Raw genomic sequence first — 18,500 nt, forward strand, 5'->3', positions numbered from 1 at the left:
TTGCTTCCGTATTTATGGGAGCTGGGCTAGTAGGAAGTCAGGTGTGAAGTTTAATCCAAGGCTTATAGACAGCTGAGAAAACTTGAGATGAAACGCAGAGAAATGTACAGTGTGGCGAAAAATCTATAGTTTATTGAGCAAAATTTCTTTCTAGTTTTTCTCACAAATTATGGTAACTAAGCTAGAGATGAATAAAAACTAAACTAAGGCGCCAATATTTTCAAGCACGGGTGGGGACCTTGATCAACAATAGTCATATAAGAAAAAGATGCTCATTATTTTTTAGTTCTACGCGTCTTTGACTTTGCTTGTTCCTGTTGAAAAAAGAACCTATCCCATGTGGAGTAGTAACACTGCAGATCCTGAGTTGTAGAGATAAAATTGTGAATATATGTGATAGTGCATTGAACCGATTACAATCTATTATGTTTGAAATTATGGCAAACTGTGTGTTTGTGTATAGGATTAGCATGGAGCTTTCACTATCGAGTATTGACACGGCTACTGACTTCCTGTACCTGTGCTCAGCGATAACATATTCGTGGCCTTAAACTTTCCACGTACATTTCAAAAAGATCATGGATTTTGCCTGAGCCAGCTGTCCATACCTAACATAATGGTGAAAATGTTAATGATTGTGTTTCCAAATCATATAAACTTGCCATCATCCGTCATCAATCATTCGATCAGTGTGTGTGTACGCGCGCGTGCACACACATTTACGTATGATTAATGTGTACCTTAGAGTGTACGGTGAGTTTTTGTTACTTCTAATATTTTTTTAATTGATAATTCTTTTTGTTTTAATTAAAAGCTGATATATCATCTACTAACTAAATAAAATGTGAGATTAAAATGTCTACTGCCACTTGTCATTGTATATTTAAAATGAAATGATATATGTAGTTAAAAAGTATTAGAAGTAAGCTAAACCTTTATATATATATATATAATATACTAGTTATAGGCCTGTGCGTTGCACGGTTTTATAAAAAAAACTTATAAAATATATGTAAAAATAAATATTATTTTAATAATGTTATAAAAATATATATATATATATATATTGTTAAGAAGCCTTATTCTGGAGGAGGTTTAGCATTGTTATGGAAATCTGAAGTTCGGTTGGAGGTTATTAATTTCACAGAAAACCATATATTGGCGAAGGTGATTGAGGATGATGGTTTTACTTGGTTTTTGACTGGGTTCTATGGGTGGCCAGAAGCAAGTGAGAAAAAGAAGTCCTGGGCACTTTTATCACATATTTCCTCATTTGTGGAGGGGCCATGGTGTTGTATAGGTGATTTCAATGCGATTTTGCATCAGTCTGAAAAGCCAAGTCGCCATCCACCTCAAGTATAAACAGATGGAAGAGTTTCAGGCAGCATTGGAGCGGTGCAGTTTATTCGACTTGGGCTTCCACGGGTACCAATTTACATGGAATAATAAAAGACCAGGGGCAGCTAATACTAGAGAAAGATTGGATCGTGCTGTTGCGAACCGTGAGTGGAAGGAGAAGTTTGCAGCTAGTACTCTCACCCATGGGTTCAGTCATGCATCTGATCATGTGCCGATTCTTCTCCAGACAGGTACAGACCGTGATTTTAGGGGTGGTGGGCCTCGTGGTTTCAGGTTTGAAGAATCTTGGCTTATGTGGGAGGATTGTGAAGGAGTGGTGTTAGATTCTTGGACCAATTCGGGTGGTGGGATTGGTGGGTTATGTGCAACAGTGGACAAAATTAAGGGATGTGGGGCGGATTTATTAGCTTGGGGTTCAGCCAAAACAGCTCCTGCTGTGAATGAAATAAAAATGTTAACTAAAAAGATTGAAAAGTTGAATAAAGAAGAGTTAACGGAGGAAAGTAGGGAGGAGGTATTGGTAGCAAGCAAAAAATTGGATGATCTCCTTCTTAAGCAAGAAATTTTTTGGGCACAACACTCTCGAGTATCCTGGTTGAAGCATGGTGACAGGAATACAAAGTTTTTCCATTCAAAGGCTTCTCAAAGGCGTAAGAGAAATTTCATTCATGGCATTCAAAACCAACATGGTAATTGGGTGGAGGATATAGGAGAGGTGGCAGAGGTGGCTATTAATTATTTTGAGACAATTTTTCATTCAGGTACTTGTGAAAGAATGGAAGAATGTCTGAATACAGTTCCCCAGAGGATGACTACAGATATGAAGGAGGAGTTGTCTAAGCCGTATACTGGAGAGGAAGTCAAAGCAGCATTATTTCAGATGGGACCTACTAAAGCTCCAGGACCTGATGGTATGAATGCTCTTTTTTATCAAAGGTTCTGGCATATAGTTGGTAATGATGTTAGTTTTGCAGTGTTAGATTTTCTGAACTCTGGAACTATGTTACCTGAAATAAATTATACTCATATTGTTCTTATCCCGAAAGTTAAGTCACCGGAGAAGATGACAGATTTCAGACCCATTAGCTTATGCAATGTTATTTACAAAATAATCTCTAAAGTGCTTGCTAATAGACTGAAAACTATTTTACCCCAGTTGATCTCCCCACTCAAAGTGCTTTTGTGCCAGGAAGACTTATAACTGATAATGTGTTGCTAGCTTATGAAACCTTACATGCTATGCATGGGAGAAAAAAGGGGAAGACTGGAGCCCTAGCTTTGAAACTTGATGTCAGTAAGGCTTATGACCGAGTGGAGTGGGATTTTTTGAAGGGTGATGATTAGACTGGGATTTCCGGAAGAATGGATTAATAGGGTGATGAGTTGTGTCTCCACCCCTTCTTTCTCGGTTCGCATTAATGGTAGAGCATTTGGAAATATTACCCCTTCAAGAGGGCTCCGCCAAGGGGACCCTTTATCTCCTTATCTGTTTCTTTTGTGTGCAGAAGGATTTACGTCTTTGCTTTCCAAAGCAGAATCTGAGGGACGGCTTCATGGGGTTCAAATTTGCAGAAGAGCTCCTTGTATTTCTAACTTGCTTTTTGCAGATGATTCCTTAATTTTCTGCCGGGCAAATCAGGAGGAAGTGCAAGTGATTACTAACACATTGAAATTGTACGCAGAAGCTTCTGGACAATGTATTAATTTTGAGAAGTCATCTGCATATTTTAGTAGTAATACTTCTGAGGGTCAGAGGCAACAAATTAAACAAGCTTTAGGAGTAGGGAAGTGGATCGATTTGATTCTTATTTGGGTTGCCGACTTTGATAGGGAGGTCAAAATATCAAACTTTTGCATATCTAAAGGAACGGGTGTGGAAAAAACTTCAGGGGTGGAGAGGCAGATTGCTTTCTTGGGCCGGAAAAGAGGTACTTATCAAAGCAGTTGCCCAATCAATTCCAACATATACTATGGGAGTGTTCCTGTTACCGGTAAAGCTTTGCAATGAGCTTGATGCCCTCTGTGCACGATTTTGGTGGGGCAATCTGGTGATGAACGGAAAATTCATTGGAAGAGTTGGAAATTTTTGACAAAACCAAAGAAGGAAGGTGGCATGGGATTCAGGGATATTCGGAGCTTTAATCTAGCTATGCTAGCAAAGCAAGGTTGGAGGCTGATCCAAGATCAAAATTCACTGTTATCTTTGTGCTTCAAGCCAAGTATTTTCCAAGATGTAGTTTTCTGGAGGCGACTGATTGTCCTAACAGTTCCTATGTTTGGAAGAGTGTGTTGGCTGCCCAAGATATCTTAAAATCGGGTTGCTATTGGAGGGTGGGCACAGGTTCCTAATTCGAGTAATGGAAGACAAGTGGATACCAAATCATCCTGAGAATAAGGTGCTATTTCCAACTGAGAATGACGAATGGGAATGGAGAGTTTCAGATTTAATTGATTGGAGAGTGCATGGATGGGATAGGGAGAGGATTTTATGTGTTTCAATCAGTTTGATGCTGAGGCAATCCTTAAAATTCCATTGAGCAGGAGACTGATACAAGACAGATTGGTGTGGAAGTTTTGTCGCAAGGGGAAGTATGAGGTTAAGTCGAGTTATCATGTGGCTCGTATGTTGGATGGCGATACCAATGGGAGGGAAGAGTGTTCAGTACCGAGGAGTGATCATCGAACTTGGAACCAGCTTTGGCAACTCCAGGTGCCTAGCAAAATCAAAGTTTTTGGCTGGCGGGCTTGCCTTGATATTCTGCCATCTAAGGTGAACCTTGCTCGTCGACAGGTGCTACAAGAGGATAAGTGTGAACTATGTAAACGGAGCCCGGAGACTACAGTTCATGCAATATGGGATTGTAGTGCGGCTCAAGACGTTTGGGCTGGGTCCACTGCTCGGATACAGAAGTGTGGTTCAGTGTTTGATGATTTTATGCAGCTTTTTCAAGGGATGATGGCCAAATTATCAGTTGAGGAACTTGAGATATTTTTAGTCAAAGCTGGCTTATTTGGCACCGTAGAAACACATTTTATATGGTGGGAGCATGCAACATCCTGTGTAGTTAAATAAGAGGGCCACGGATTATCTAAAAGAATACCGTGATGCTCAGACTTTACTGGTTGCTGGTTCGGCATCTACTGGTTTTCTGTAGAATTGGAAGCCTCCACCGGGTCAGCTATATAAGCTGAATTTTGATGCGGCAACTTTTGATTCTGGTTCAGGGGTTAGTGCGGTGATTCGCAATGCAGCTGGGGAGGTTATGGCAGCCTTGTCTTCGAGGGGGAAGTTGTTTCGGACAGTGAGGAAGCGGAAGTGGCCTGCCGGAAAGCTTTGGAGTTCGCTATTGATGCTGGATTTTCAGAGCTGATTGTGGAAGGGGACAACTCGGTGGTTATGTCTTCGGTAGTGTCAAACACTCCAATCTGGTCGCGCTTGGGGGTGGTTTATGATGACATTCGACATTTAGCAGCTGGTCTCCATTTTGTGTCTTTTACTTGTATTCGGCGCAGTGCCAATTCAGTAGCACATTCTTTAGCTCGGTATGCAAATGTTTTAGATGAGGAGGCTGTGTGGTTGGAAGATTCTCCACCACCAGCCAGAGATGCTTTGTATTTTGATTTATCTGGTTTAAATGAATGAAGTTTGATTTGCCTTTCAAAAAAAAAAAAAAATGTTATAACAAAGTAAGTACTAATTTGTTAGTGACTTGAAGTATTGCTAAAAATAATATCAATGATTAAAAAATGTTAGAAGTATTTTTTTCCTTCGGAAAATCTTTGAATACTTATTTGTACACTATGTTTTTAAAGTATCCTTATTCTTCTTCGTCATTGTTCTTTATTAAAATCTTTAGACATAGTATAATAAAAATTGGCCACTTTTAAGAGATAGAACTATTCAAAGAATAATAATCTTTAATTTGTTCTAATTATAGAACCTATCATAATTTTTGCTTCCTGTACGTTGCACGATTTTATACATACATTTATATAATAAAAAATTTATTTGAGAAATAAAAAGAAAATGAATAGTTTGAATTGTAAGAGAGACACTACGTGTAAATGAAAAAAAAAAAAAATTGCAGAGCTCTACATATAGATTACACACCTTTCTTAGGATGCTTGGAATCTTTTATGACAAACCTGGAAAACAAAATGAAGAAAAAAATTAAACTAAGTTATAAAAAATTTAAAAAAAAAATTGAACCATATAGATTGTAAAATTGCATATGAGTCTATGACCATTTAATACCAGACTTTAAAATAAAATTTTTTCTCTAAAGAGCTATCATTTGCACTTTGATTTTACTACTTAAGTCAAATAATTTCCATAATCGCAAGGAAAAAAAAACCTATTTTATAATGATGGTCCAAAATTTTGCAATTTAAAACCAAAAATATAAAAATATTAATGAAGAATTTGTTGGGAATAGAAAATTATACTAATAATTAGCAAAAAAATATTAATTAATGTTGCAAACGGATACATAATTCTATGCACACTTTACATAAATAAATGTTGATATTCAAAATAAAAATAAAAAGTAAAAAGGGAACAACATGAATAAATCATACTTGACAAAAAAAATTTCATTTTGTTTGATAAATTATATAAAATAAATCCTATTAACTTAGTTTTAGTGTATTTAAATGATCTATAAAAATAATGAAGCATGTACTTTTGAGCCTAATCACATCTAGCAAAATAATAAAGCATCCAAAATATAGAAAGGCAATTTAAGTTCATATATGCTTGCATGAGATACGTACCTATCCATAGCAGCAATGGATGCCTCATCTTTAAGATGAAGAATTAATGTAAATGCTAATCTATCTATATATATCTAAAAGTTGAAGTGTAGCATTTATTGTTGTTACGCTCTAGTTGAGCCACATCAGCGTCCGCGTCGTTATCTTTTTCTTTTCAATTTTCCTATAATTGTTTTTTACATTTACTTTTTATTTTATTTTAATATTTACACTTTTTCCAACCTTTATCCACCCTTACCTTTTCATCTCCCTACTACCTTCTACATAAATACTATTCTTCTTCTTTTCATCTCTCCACTACCCTCTACATAAATAATATTCTCCTTTTTTCTCTTCACATTCCTTTATTTTGTCTCTTCTTATTCACACTCTTTTACTATAAATTTGTAACTATCTATTCCATTCTATGCATAATTTTCTCTCACAAAAAAGGTTCTCTCTCTCTCTCTCTCTCTCTCTCTCTCTCTCTCTCTCTCTCTCTCTCTCTCTCTCTCTCTCTCTCTCTCTCAATTTTTTGATGAATTTTTTATACATTCTTCTATTTATGCCAAATTACTAATATTTGGGAATCCTTTCTTCTTCTTCTTTTTTTTTTTTTTTTTTTTTCTACACTAGAATCATTATGCTTATTTTCTCACTTAATTTAATTGGGTAGTTTGCCGGAATTCAAAAAAAGGTTCTCTCTCTCTTTCTCTCTCAATGTTTCGATGAATCTTTTTATACATTCTTCTATTTATGCCAAATTACTAATCTTTGGGAATTCTATTATTTATTTATTTATTTTTCTACACTAGAATCATTATGCTCATTTTCTCACTTAACTTAATCGGTAGTTTGCCGGAATTCAAGTAAAACTAGTCAATAAGGAATTTTACGGCATTGGAGAATGCCTAAATATATACCAGCCAAAAGTTGAAAGTCAGCAAATTAGTGGAGCTATGATTAAGCTTCAAACGGGATTGATGGTATTGCCAATGTTCTTTAATTAGCATCCTTATTTCTATTTCTCTATATATGTTTCCTAGAATTAGTATTAGTCTCATTTTTATTTTCTCTATTATATTCTAGGTAAACAAGAGTTCTTTAAAACTCCACATTGGTAAATGCCATTTAGATTTGTTTCTTAAATTGTTTTTTTTTCTCTTTAATTGTTAAATGTTATCCTATTTTTGTTCTTTCTTATAACTCTAATTAATGTTGATAGTTCCTTTTTCTTTTCTTTTTTTTTCTTTTTTTTGTGTCAGTTAAGGTTGATGGTTCTTTCTTACAGAGAAAAGAAAAAAATTGAAAACAATTGAATTCCGTATAAACGTGTACCTAAAGGGGATAGGAGCCTTTGTTTATTTGATCAGAGACAATATATTAAAGGGGCATATCATTTGACCATTGCATTGCATTTCGTAGAGGTTAAAAGATAAAGCTTGTCATTATAGGAAACATTTTGGGTGGGGATAAGGGCATCATTTTGTTTGCTCAGAGTAACAAAAGATCATATTATAAAGGAAGCCCACAATCATATCACATGCTTATTACACTAACCATGAGCACAACCCATTATTCTCTCTCACCATGTTTCTACTACATTTGCATTTAGCAACCTAAGATTAGAATTTATTATCAGTAGAAGACCTGTAGAATCATTTAGTTTTTATAGGAAACCAGCCACAGACTTGCGCAATGTGTGGGAATATAAATATTATGCAATGAAATGTAATATATAAAAAGTAACAATTACTTCAAGCATTGTCTTTTTTTCCAAAAAAAAAAAAAAAGGAAAGATTTTTACACTTATTTTTAAAATCTTTTTATCTCTACAAATATGTCATTTTTTTTTTTTGTGTGTGTGTGTGTATTTCATTAATATTTTTTAAGGTGAACCATATTCTTCTAACTTTGTTGTAGTGTGTTAATTTTGCTTAATATACAATTCATCTCTTAAGGAATAAGGAAATTATCATAATAACAAAAAAATCATCACAAAATTACAATGTTAACTTAACCAAAATTAAAATAAAACTAAAGAAATAAAAAATAGATTTTATAATAATTTATTAGTCAAAAAACTGGTAGGCATATTCAAATTCCAATTTCCAAAATCAACTAAGTATTAATCCAAACCAAAATTCAATCAAAATTATAAAAGGGAAAGAAAAGACTTTCTAATGAGAAATTAAAAAAACACAATGCAAAAACACATATTTAAAAAAAAAAAAAACCATCAATCTTAATTACACTTTTGAGAAAAAACAAAAATCTTTTATGTGCAATTGTTCTCTTTATTGGTTTTTATTTATATATATATATATATATATTTTATTTTTACTTTTTTTTTCTCTCATCTTATGTTATTCAACATTTAAATTCAATAACATCTTCCACATCACTAAATTAGTTATATTTTCTCTCTTTTTTTTAATAATTAAACATGGAATATTTTATTTAAATTCAAATCAATAAAATTATCCTTTAAAAATTGTACTTTAAAAAAAAAAAAACATTTACACTTTGTCCAAGCTTTTTCCTTACCTTTATCTTTTCATTTCCCCACTACCTTCTACCTTAATATCACTATTCATCTCCCACATCTTCCATATCATTAAATTATTTATATTTTTTTCTCCTTTTTATTTAAAAAAATTAAAATTTTAAAATTTTACTTAAATTCAATAAATAAAGTGTCCTCATAAAGTGGAGTAATACTAGGGACACACTCATTCTCAAACTCAATACATCATAGGAAAAATATAATACAAAACAAATGCCAATTGGGAAACACTAAATGAAAAAAAAAAATAATAATAAGGATATCAAACTAAATATAATATATAGAATAGTTACGGATATACTAACTTATGGGTAGCAAAATTAAATGAAAAAAAAAAAAAAAACTACAATGCATATTTAATGCAATAAATCATCATCAAATTTTGGAAAACAGTAGGTTGCTTATGGAGAGAGAGAGAGAGAGAGAGAGAGAGAGAGAGAGAGAGAGAGAGAGAGAAGAGAGAGGAGAGAGAGAGAGAGAGAGAGAGAGAGAGAACAAATGTCAATTAGTAACTATTAATTGGAAAACAAACTATTAATTGGAAACAAAGAGGTTGTAAGGAGAAGTAAAAATAAAAAATAAATATGAACAATATGGAGAACATTAAAAACTTTATAGTGCAATAAAATCAATTGTTACATTCACTTAAAAAATTGAATCAATAATTAAACACAATCATAGCAAGATATTTAATCTTAAAACTAATAAAACTCTAATTCATAACTAAAAGGAGATGTTCTCATGTAATAATAGAAATTACATAAGAAATAAAGTTAGAAAATTTTAAAATCCCTTTTTTGACATTTCATTTAACTTTATATATATATGTGTGTGTGTGTGTGTATATAAATATAATCTTCATACACAATTACATTTAAAAATCTAATAAACTAAACGATGCTACATCTCATTTGACACATCTATTATGAAATCAATAGCTAGTAAATATATGATAATAGTATAAACGTTGTAAATGAAATTATGGAAAAAAAGTGATAAAACTAATTAGCTACTATCATTATGAAGTAGTAGTCTATGATTTTACACATCTAAAGAAGTGGAATATATAAAGTTTACTTAAGGTATATGTAAAGATTCACATTAAAGAAAGATATGTAAAGGTTAAAAAAATCTATATTCTATAAATAAATAAAAAGGTATATGTAAGGTTTTTATTAACTTAAAAGAAAATGAAAAATCAATTATTAACAACAACAACAACAACATTAATAATAATAATAATAATATAGGGGTAATTACATTCCCCTTCCTTGAGATTTGAGGAAATGACACTCTACCCCAAACTTGAAAAGAAAAAATATTTCATCCTTTACATTTGTTTGACCAAACTTTGTGAAATTAATATTAAAATATTGTGTACTAACCTGCTTGTGCTTAAGGTAGGTTCCAAAATTATCCTTAAGTTTAAAATTAAATTCTCTTATTTTAAAATTTTAAATTAAAGCGTATTTCAAAATATTAAGTAATGTCTTTTGCTTCTGCTTATTTTCCCCTTTTCTTTCCCAATGAGTTATGGAGAGATTTGTCATTTCAAATGTCTTGGTATTTTATAAATTTGTATTTTAATTCTAAAGTTATGAGAAGTGTCTTTACTAACCACGGTTAAACATTTATAAATAGATTCTTAAATAAATTTAAAATATTCAGTTATTAATATAAATAGAATGGAAGAGTGTTATTACTTATTACCCCAAATATATTTAATAAGACCATCTTAAAAAAAAAAAAAAAAAAAATTTATCTCACGCAATGCGCGGGTCTGCGACTAGTAAAAAATAAAAATAAAAATAAAAAAGAGAGAAAGAGAATGTGGTTGATTTATATATATATATATATATATATATATATATATATAAATGATGCAAAAATTCATATCTAGTTAAGCATCTCGATGATGAAAGACAATCTACAAAAATGAAAATTTTAACAAAAAGAAAAACACGGCTAGGTTCTTAGTTGCACTGACAAAAAAGCAAAATGTATCAAAGATAATCAACAAATATTAAGCATTGAATCCAACACTACTTTCACTCATCATCATCGGATACGGAGTTAAAAGCATTCAATCTCTCAATCAATTTGGCCTTCCTTTCCTCGTATGAAAGCTTCTTCAAGTCGAACCTCTTGTGTTCCTTTGGAGGTTGTTTCTCAGACTTCTTATTCTGATAGAATTTTTTTTTTTTTTTAAATGTCATCAACATAGAAATTATCAAATTATTGGAGATATATACTGTTTCTTGGCATAGATAAAGATTATCAAATTAATGGAGGTATATACTATTTCTTGGGATAGGTTTATATTAATCACCTCTTGAAGAATTTGGATTTTACTTATCCCATAATAATCAAGTTTTGTAACTTGATATTTTGATAAAATAATATTAATTTAATAATAATAATAATAATAATAATAATAATAATAATAATAATTAATAAAATTTAAGTTGCAACTTGAGGAAAATAGAAACAACAAAGACGTGGGATGAGATTTAAATTTAGAAATTTATTAAAATAGATTTTTATTTAGAATAGAATTAAAAATTTGAAAATTTAGATGATAAATATTATCTAAATTAAATTTTTTATGTTAAATATTATCCCTTAATTTAAGAAATATATCCTAACAAATAAAAAATAATGTTAATTAGATGATATATATTATCTAAATTAAATTTTTGTATGTTAAATATTATCCCTTAATTTAAGAAATATATCATAACAAATAAAAAAATAATGTTAATCTAATTTTATTTAATGATAAGAATGAATTAGAGTCCTGGTAGTATGCTATTCCTTTTTAGTTCTTTAAAAATCTAAAAATTTAATAAAATTTCTGCAATTTGGTAAAGCCACATGGCGCAACCGCGGTGTCTAAGCCCAACTTTTATTATATATAATATAATATGATATATGAGATTTACTAATGTGTGCCCTTAGAGCATACATTACTAAACCATTTTAGGAAATGTTTTATGAAAAATTAAAAAATGTGTTAAAATAGTGAATTACTTTTTCGTTTTTCCATAAAAAAATTTCTAAAATGGCTTACTAATGTATGCTTTAAGGCACACGTTAGTAAATCTCATATATATATATATATATAGGGTTTAATTTACTTCCAGTACTTTTTTAACTAAACATCATTTCATTTTAAATATACAATGACAAGTGATAGTAGGTTTTAATCTCAGATTTTATTTAATTAGTGGATGATGTGACAGTTTTTCATTAAAATAAAAGGAGATGCAAATTAAAAAAAAAAAATACTAGAAGTAAGCCAAACCCATCATACACTCCTGCATGAGGTCTAGGTTCTGCTATGTGGTGCTTTAATTTGGCATTTAGCCACTTTTTGCTCTTTTTATTAAGTTTTTTTTTTTAATTTTTAATTTTATTTATTTTATTTATTTTTACTCAATAGATTAGAGTAACTTATTTTTATTATTATATAAAATTTGAGCTGCTCTTGATAATTAGACAAAATGTTATTCTCTACAAAATAGACTAACTTTCAAAAATAGACTAAACCTTATGAAAAGCCCAAGCCTAGTTATTACATTACATATTATAACCCAAGTCTAATTCTTTCCACATGTAAATCAAAGCCAAAACTCTTACCCACTTACAAACTCTCTTCCTCCTCCCCCACCTATAGATGATATTTCTAGAAAATCTCATTCTCATGAAATCATTTCTTTATTTTTTCTCAATTTCAATTCAACCCACTTACAAACTCTCTTCCTCCTACCCCATGTATAGATGACATTTCTAGAAATCTCATTCTCATGAAATCATGTCTTTCTTCTCAATTTCAATTTTATACATTTTTTTCAATTAATAATGTTCTATACAATTTATGCTAGCAAATTCTCTTTGTCATCAACCAGTGCAATAAAAATTTTATATAAATCTTTAGATTCCTAAGGTTGTTGAAATAATTGACAAGTGCATATTTCTAAAATTTATAATAACAGAAAAGGTCTAATAAATAGCATATTCTATCTCGCAAAATGCCATTTACATAGTATTTTCTTTAAAAAATTCAATTATAGAAATGGTAAAAAACATGATCCTATACAAGAAATACCAAAAAGTCATACAAAACAATTTTCATATGAGGATTTATCTTTAAAGAATATGAGGACAAGTAGAGATAAAATGCATTGAATAAGATCCTACGTAACAAGTTTGTTAATCATTTCAAATTATGTTCATCATTTACTTGAAAAAATAATAATACATCATATTATTTACATCAAAAAAATAATACATATTAACTTCAAAATTCATTGTAGGATGTGAATTGTTAAGGTATTGCAATAATAAGCAACATTAATACAAAGATGAGTTGGTATTACATTTCGGGCTTGCTTTGTGGAAGGGATGTCAAATCGCAATCAGGATCATTTTGGTATGCAAAAAGTGAAACAAAAACAACTCTCCTTATCCCAATGTTAGAGGCACTCTCATTAACTACATACTCTCCATAATATATTTATTATATATTCATCTTACTATAACTACTATGTATACAATTGCAAACTACTTTAGATACATGATTCAAATTGAAGTTTTTGATGTAACTGACAAAACAACTTGGTATTTTTTTATCGAGATGCTGAGAAAATCCTAAATAAATCTGCAAGAGATCTTGTTGAAAAATAAACTGAGGTACAACTTATTTAAATTATTAAATTATTGTAAAACTTGTAAAGTTGTGATTTCCAACTATATTGTGTTGGCTTTAATTCCGTGCCAAATTTGATTGTAATTTCTTCAATAATTTTCCTTGTATGTATGTGGGTTTATTTGTAAGGGATGAGTGTGAGAGATCGATGAAGAATCAAGCTTCACAAGTTGAATTAGTGGATTTCGCGACTAGCTCGAGAAAAGCAACCCACGTAAAGGCTATGTGTGGAGTACATAACTGGAAGATGAAGAGTCGTGCCAGGTTGTCAATTTCACGACTGTCTTGTGAGAAGGGCCAACTCGCGAAGGACCCACGAAAGTTTCTATTTAGCAAAAAGTTATGTTTGCTTTACCAATTCTTTACCCATACTATATACACCCTCATTACCTAGAAACTGTAAGGAGTATTTTTCAGAGAGAAAACCCTAACAAATACACTTGAGAGTTAGAGATTGTTATATTCACAATAGATACACATTTTCTTGTGGTTTTCCTCAAACTCTTACCTTTCACTCTCCATCTCTAGATCTTTGAAAGGTTGCTAGTACAAACACTTACCACCCCCATTCTGAGTGTCAAGTGAGATTTTGGTATTGTTGGGAAGCATTAGAAGGAGCCATTAATTGGCGGATACAATCGGGCTAAATTACGGGATCCAGAAAGCTAGAGAAGACAAGACTCCAAGAAGTCCGTTGGTAGCAGGAGCTTAGAGGGCTCAAGTACATGGGGTAGACTAGGCTTGGAGGGTCTTTTGTTATTAGTGTACTCCAACTTTATTCTCTAGTGGATCAATTTCGACTTGGAGGGTCGCAGAGAGGTTTTTTGCCGAGCTCTTCAGTTTCCTCTTTGATATCACGTTTCAGTGTTATCTTGTGTTTGCATCTCTCTTCCCTACTCTTTAAGCTTTCATTTTATTGTTGATGATGGATGAATATGGCTTAAGGTAGCTTTATCAGTTCATTGCGTTTGTTTACTCTAGTTTTGCACTTAAGCTTAAGTTAAAGTAAAAGCGATCTAGCCGTAATTTTTAATTGGAGGTTTGAACAAGCTCTTGTGTTTTAGCACAAATTCGAGCTTTCAAAACTATTGATCATAATTGTGGCAAGTCAAAATTGGCTAAACTAGATTTCAACCTCACACAATTTAGTTATAGAGATGGGATGCCAATCAACCTTAGTTACCATTTTTTATACAAGTTAATCAAGTGATATTGGAATGTATGCTTGGTATATATATAAGTCAGGAAAAGCTGAATAATATAAGTTTGGGATTGATTTAACAATGCTCCTTGGTTTTAGTTTGAGGTGAAAGTTTATACTTGTTCTTGTATGACAATACTTTCACTCTCTCTCTCTTCTTTTTTGTTACAATCCTTGATCCCCCTCCATAGAGGGATCTCTTTCCCTTATATAGTCATCCAGATTGCATCCTGACCCTCCACTTGGAGGGCCAAGGCTTTTTCCTTAGATACTTATGCCATCAGGGCCTTACTAGAAGGTTTCTTTGTTAGGTTATGAGTTGTGTTGACATTGTTTAGATGTTATTCTACCATTAATGCAACCAGCTAAGTGGGTGTAGAGCATTGAATGCAGAGGTGATGAATACTTTACCTGTACCCTTCCTACATCCATTTAATGACAAACTTCCCTTCCTTTCCTCATTTACGTGTCTGGTGGTCTTCATAATTAGTCCTCGGACCTTCTAGGGATGTATCAGCATCTTCGGGTTCCTCGGGCATTCCGATCTTCTTGGGTTTGGTGGTTGCATTAATCACATTTGCTCTAAGGGCTTCTTGATGAAACTTCCAAACTCTATTGTCTTGATCATTCATTTGTGACCTCGGTCTCCATGCTCTTATCCTTGGTTTCTCATCCTCCCACAATAATATATATTAAATTCTTCATATACGGATTGATATTGGAGAAGGAATCCCACATGATTTGAAGAAAATTTTAGGGAAAAAAAATGCATTTTCCTAATTCATATGAATGAATTCAATCAAAAGGATGATTTTGAAAATTACATAGTTGCTAAGATTTTTGATGCATCTTCAAATGACAAAAAGGTAAGGAAGAAAAAAAAACACAATCCAATATGCTATATTAATTCTTTTGCTACACTATTCATAAATTAACAAAAAAAATATAAAAACATTTACAAAAAAGCTATCACATTACTGAAATTTAATATAAGTGCAAATACGTATAAAAAATCTTAGCAACAACAAATTCGCAAGTCCAAACTTTAAAAGATCTAGTGAAGAATCTTTTAGTGCCAATTTTTTCGTGATTAACACAAATGATGCAATAAAATGAAAAAGTGATGAAAGTTAAAAATGAATAAATAGGGACTGACCAAACTTCAAACGTTGAAGATGAAGAAACAGATGATGATAACATACCCCTCAACAAACTTTACAAGTGTTGCCATACCGCAATAACAAAGCAAAAAAAAAAAAAAAAAAAAAAAAAAAAAGATTTCATAATGAAACTCTTTATTACGTCACATAATAAAGATCAATAATATGGAATGAATTAATATGCTTTTATAAACTTTTATTATACAATATTACTCCAAAGTTGTTGTTGTTGTTGTTGGTTTTGTTTGTTTTTTTTTTTTTTTTTTTTTTTTAATTTTATTTCTCATCACTTGAATTGAATAATTATAATAGATATGTGTGTGCAATTTATAATTGTTGCTTCTTATGATGAATTCATTACTAACAAAGTTTTATAACAAATATGCGATAATATGTGTACAACATTCTCCAAAACAAATTGTTGATGTCCATTTTTGCCAAAAGGCCCAATGGCAGAAGAAGCCCAAAAATTAGGAAAATGAGAGGAAAAAAGAGTATAAGTAGTAAAAGTAAGGTAATAAATTCAATGGGCCAACGTGGCAGGAGTGATAGTTAGCAGGCCATGAACGCAATAAGGGGTAAAGGTAGGGTAAATGAGATGAGGAAGCCCAAGAGAAGAGGTCATAAGCCCAATGGGCCAACGTGGCAAGAATGACAACCAACAGGCCCATTGACACAATAAGAGGTAAAGGCAAAATAACTGGGTAGAGAAAGCCCAAGAAAAGACGTAATAAACCTAATGGGCCAGTATGGCAGGAATAACAGCCAACAAGTCCATGGGCACAATAAGAGGTAAAGACAAAGTAAATTGGCCAAGGAAGCCCAAGAAAAGAGGCAATAAACCCAATGGGCCAACATGGCAGGAATGACAGCTAGCAGGCTCATAGGTGTAGCAAGAAAAGGAACGACGGAAATAAACGTTCAATGGGCTAGAAGGGTAGAAACTTATGCCCTAACATTACCTAATCCATGAGGAAAGGAAGGGAAGCAATACAAGCCCAAAAGCCCATGCACCCTTCACGTCATGGGAGGTAAGCACAAGCCCAGCATACATAGTAGAATGAGACAAGGCAAGAATGACAGGAATGTCGTGGGAGTAAAAGAAGACAAACGCAGAGGATAGTGGAGCTCACACAAGGGCTGGAGCACCACCTACTTGTACCTAGCGAATACAAGGGAGGTGGGCCCTCAGTCGAGGGATTCAGAGGGTGTGGTTTGGTGGTAGGGAGAAAAGAAGGTCAATTTTTGGTTCCTGCCGAGGCTTCTTTTGGGGAAGTTCCTTGCTAGGGTGGCATTTTGCCCAAAAAAGGCAAGCGAAGGGCTAAGGCCACTTGATGCATGCCATAGAGGTAAGTGGTGAGGTAGCCTAATCATTATCAATTGAGAGGGTAGCAATTGAGAGTGGGGAAAAACAAAACAAGGTATTTTGTCTAGAGATGGGGAGTGGTGCAACAAGCATGTTCTGAGTAGAGGTAGTAACTGGGCAACCAAAGGGTTAATGGGCAATCTTGGAAGGACCCCCACAAAAAAAAAAAAAAAAAAAAAAAAAAAAAAAAAGATTGGTGGAGCCTTAGGGACAAAATGGAGAAATCCCACAAAATCAAGTAGTATAAAAGGGAAGGGAGGTAACCATGAATGGGGGATAGAGGCAAGATGGAGAGAAGAGTAAGAAAAAAACTAAGAACTAGAGAACAAAATAAAACTAAGTAGTATAAAAAAAAGGAAGGAAGAGAGTAAACACGAGAGAAATAGGGGCAAGTGTCAATAGACCACCTTTTCTCTCCTTTATGACATTCCCACCCTCTGAAACTCTGTGAATCGAAACCCAAAGCTATTTAGGTCCTTTCTCTAGCATGAGTAACTTCAATGGTAGAAGCCTAAAACAAGGTTACACATATTGGGGTTTGGTTCCCTTTTTGGACCCATTCTTGCTGAACGATTCAGCCCAGGATTAGGAAAGCAAACCATTTCTATTAAAATTGCTTAGAATTGTCCTTTCTACCTTGTGGTGGTGCCTTTTAGTTTATTTTAAATTTTCGTTCTTATTCACCTTGCTGTAGTGTTTTATATTATTAGCCATTCTACTGTGATATCTCTTACTCTTTCTGTTGTATCAGTTGTTCTATAGTAACCCCTTTTTATTTTTATCTGCAGTATTAGTTACTTTGTTGTATTAGTTATCTTATCTGCGGTATTAGTTATTTTTTACTGTATCAGTTGTTTTTCCATAACCCCTTCATTTAGCATATTTTATTATTGAAGTCATTCTGCTATAGTATTCTTTGCTATGCTAGACAGTGGTTCCGCCATGACCATACTTGCTGTGTTCAACTTGTCGCACCATTCTTGCACTCTCTGAACATTGGGCATACCTAGCTTGCACATAAGCTAGCCTGCAGTATAATTCCCAAGGGTCTAGTCCCGACTCACTTAGCCATTAACTCACAGGCCTTGGTGTAGTAGATAGGCCTATACCCATCAACGTAAAAAGGCCCCCCATTAAATTGGCAACTCCATTAGGGAGTTGGGAAACAGACAGGGAAGGATAGTCAATCCCTTTGTGAGTCATGCCTCCAAGATTGAAGACAATATGAAACATGAGTGTTGTGCCTTTGCAAGCAGAATCACGATTAGCCACTCTGCTTCAGCCCAACCAGGTGGAGGGAGCCAATGGAGCAGGGGCTGAGCCACAACCGCAACAAAGAAGCCCCACAGACAACACTAGCTTTTTCATTGAGGTACTATAGTCAGTGC

The sequence above is a fragment of the Quercus suber genome, unplaced genomic scaffold (genome assembly GCF_002906115.3).
Source record: "Quercus suber isolate HL8 unplaced genomic scaffold, Cork oak 2.0 scaffold_644, whole genome shotgun sequence".
Taxonomy (NCBI): Eukaryota; Viridiplantae; Streptophyta; class Magnoliopsida; order Fagales; family Fagaceae; genus Quercus; species Quercus suber.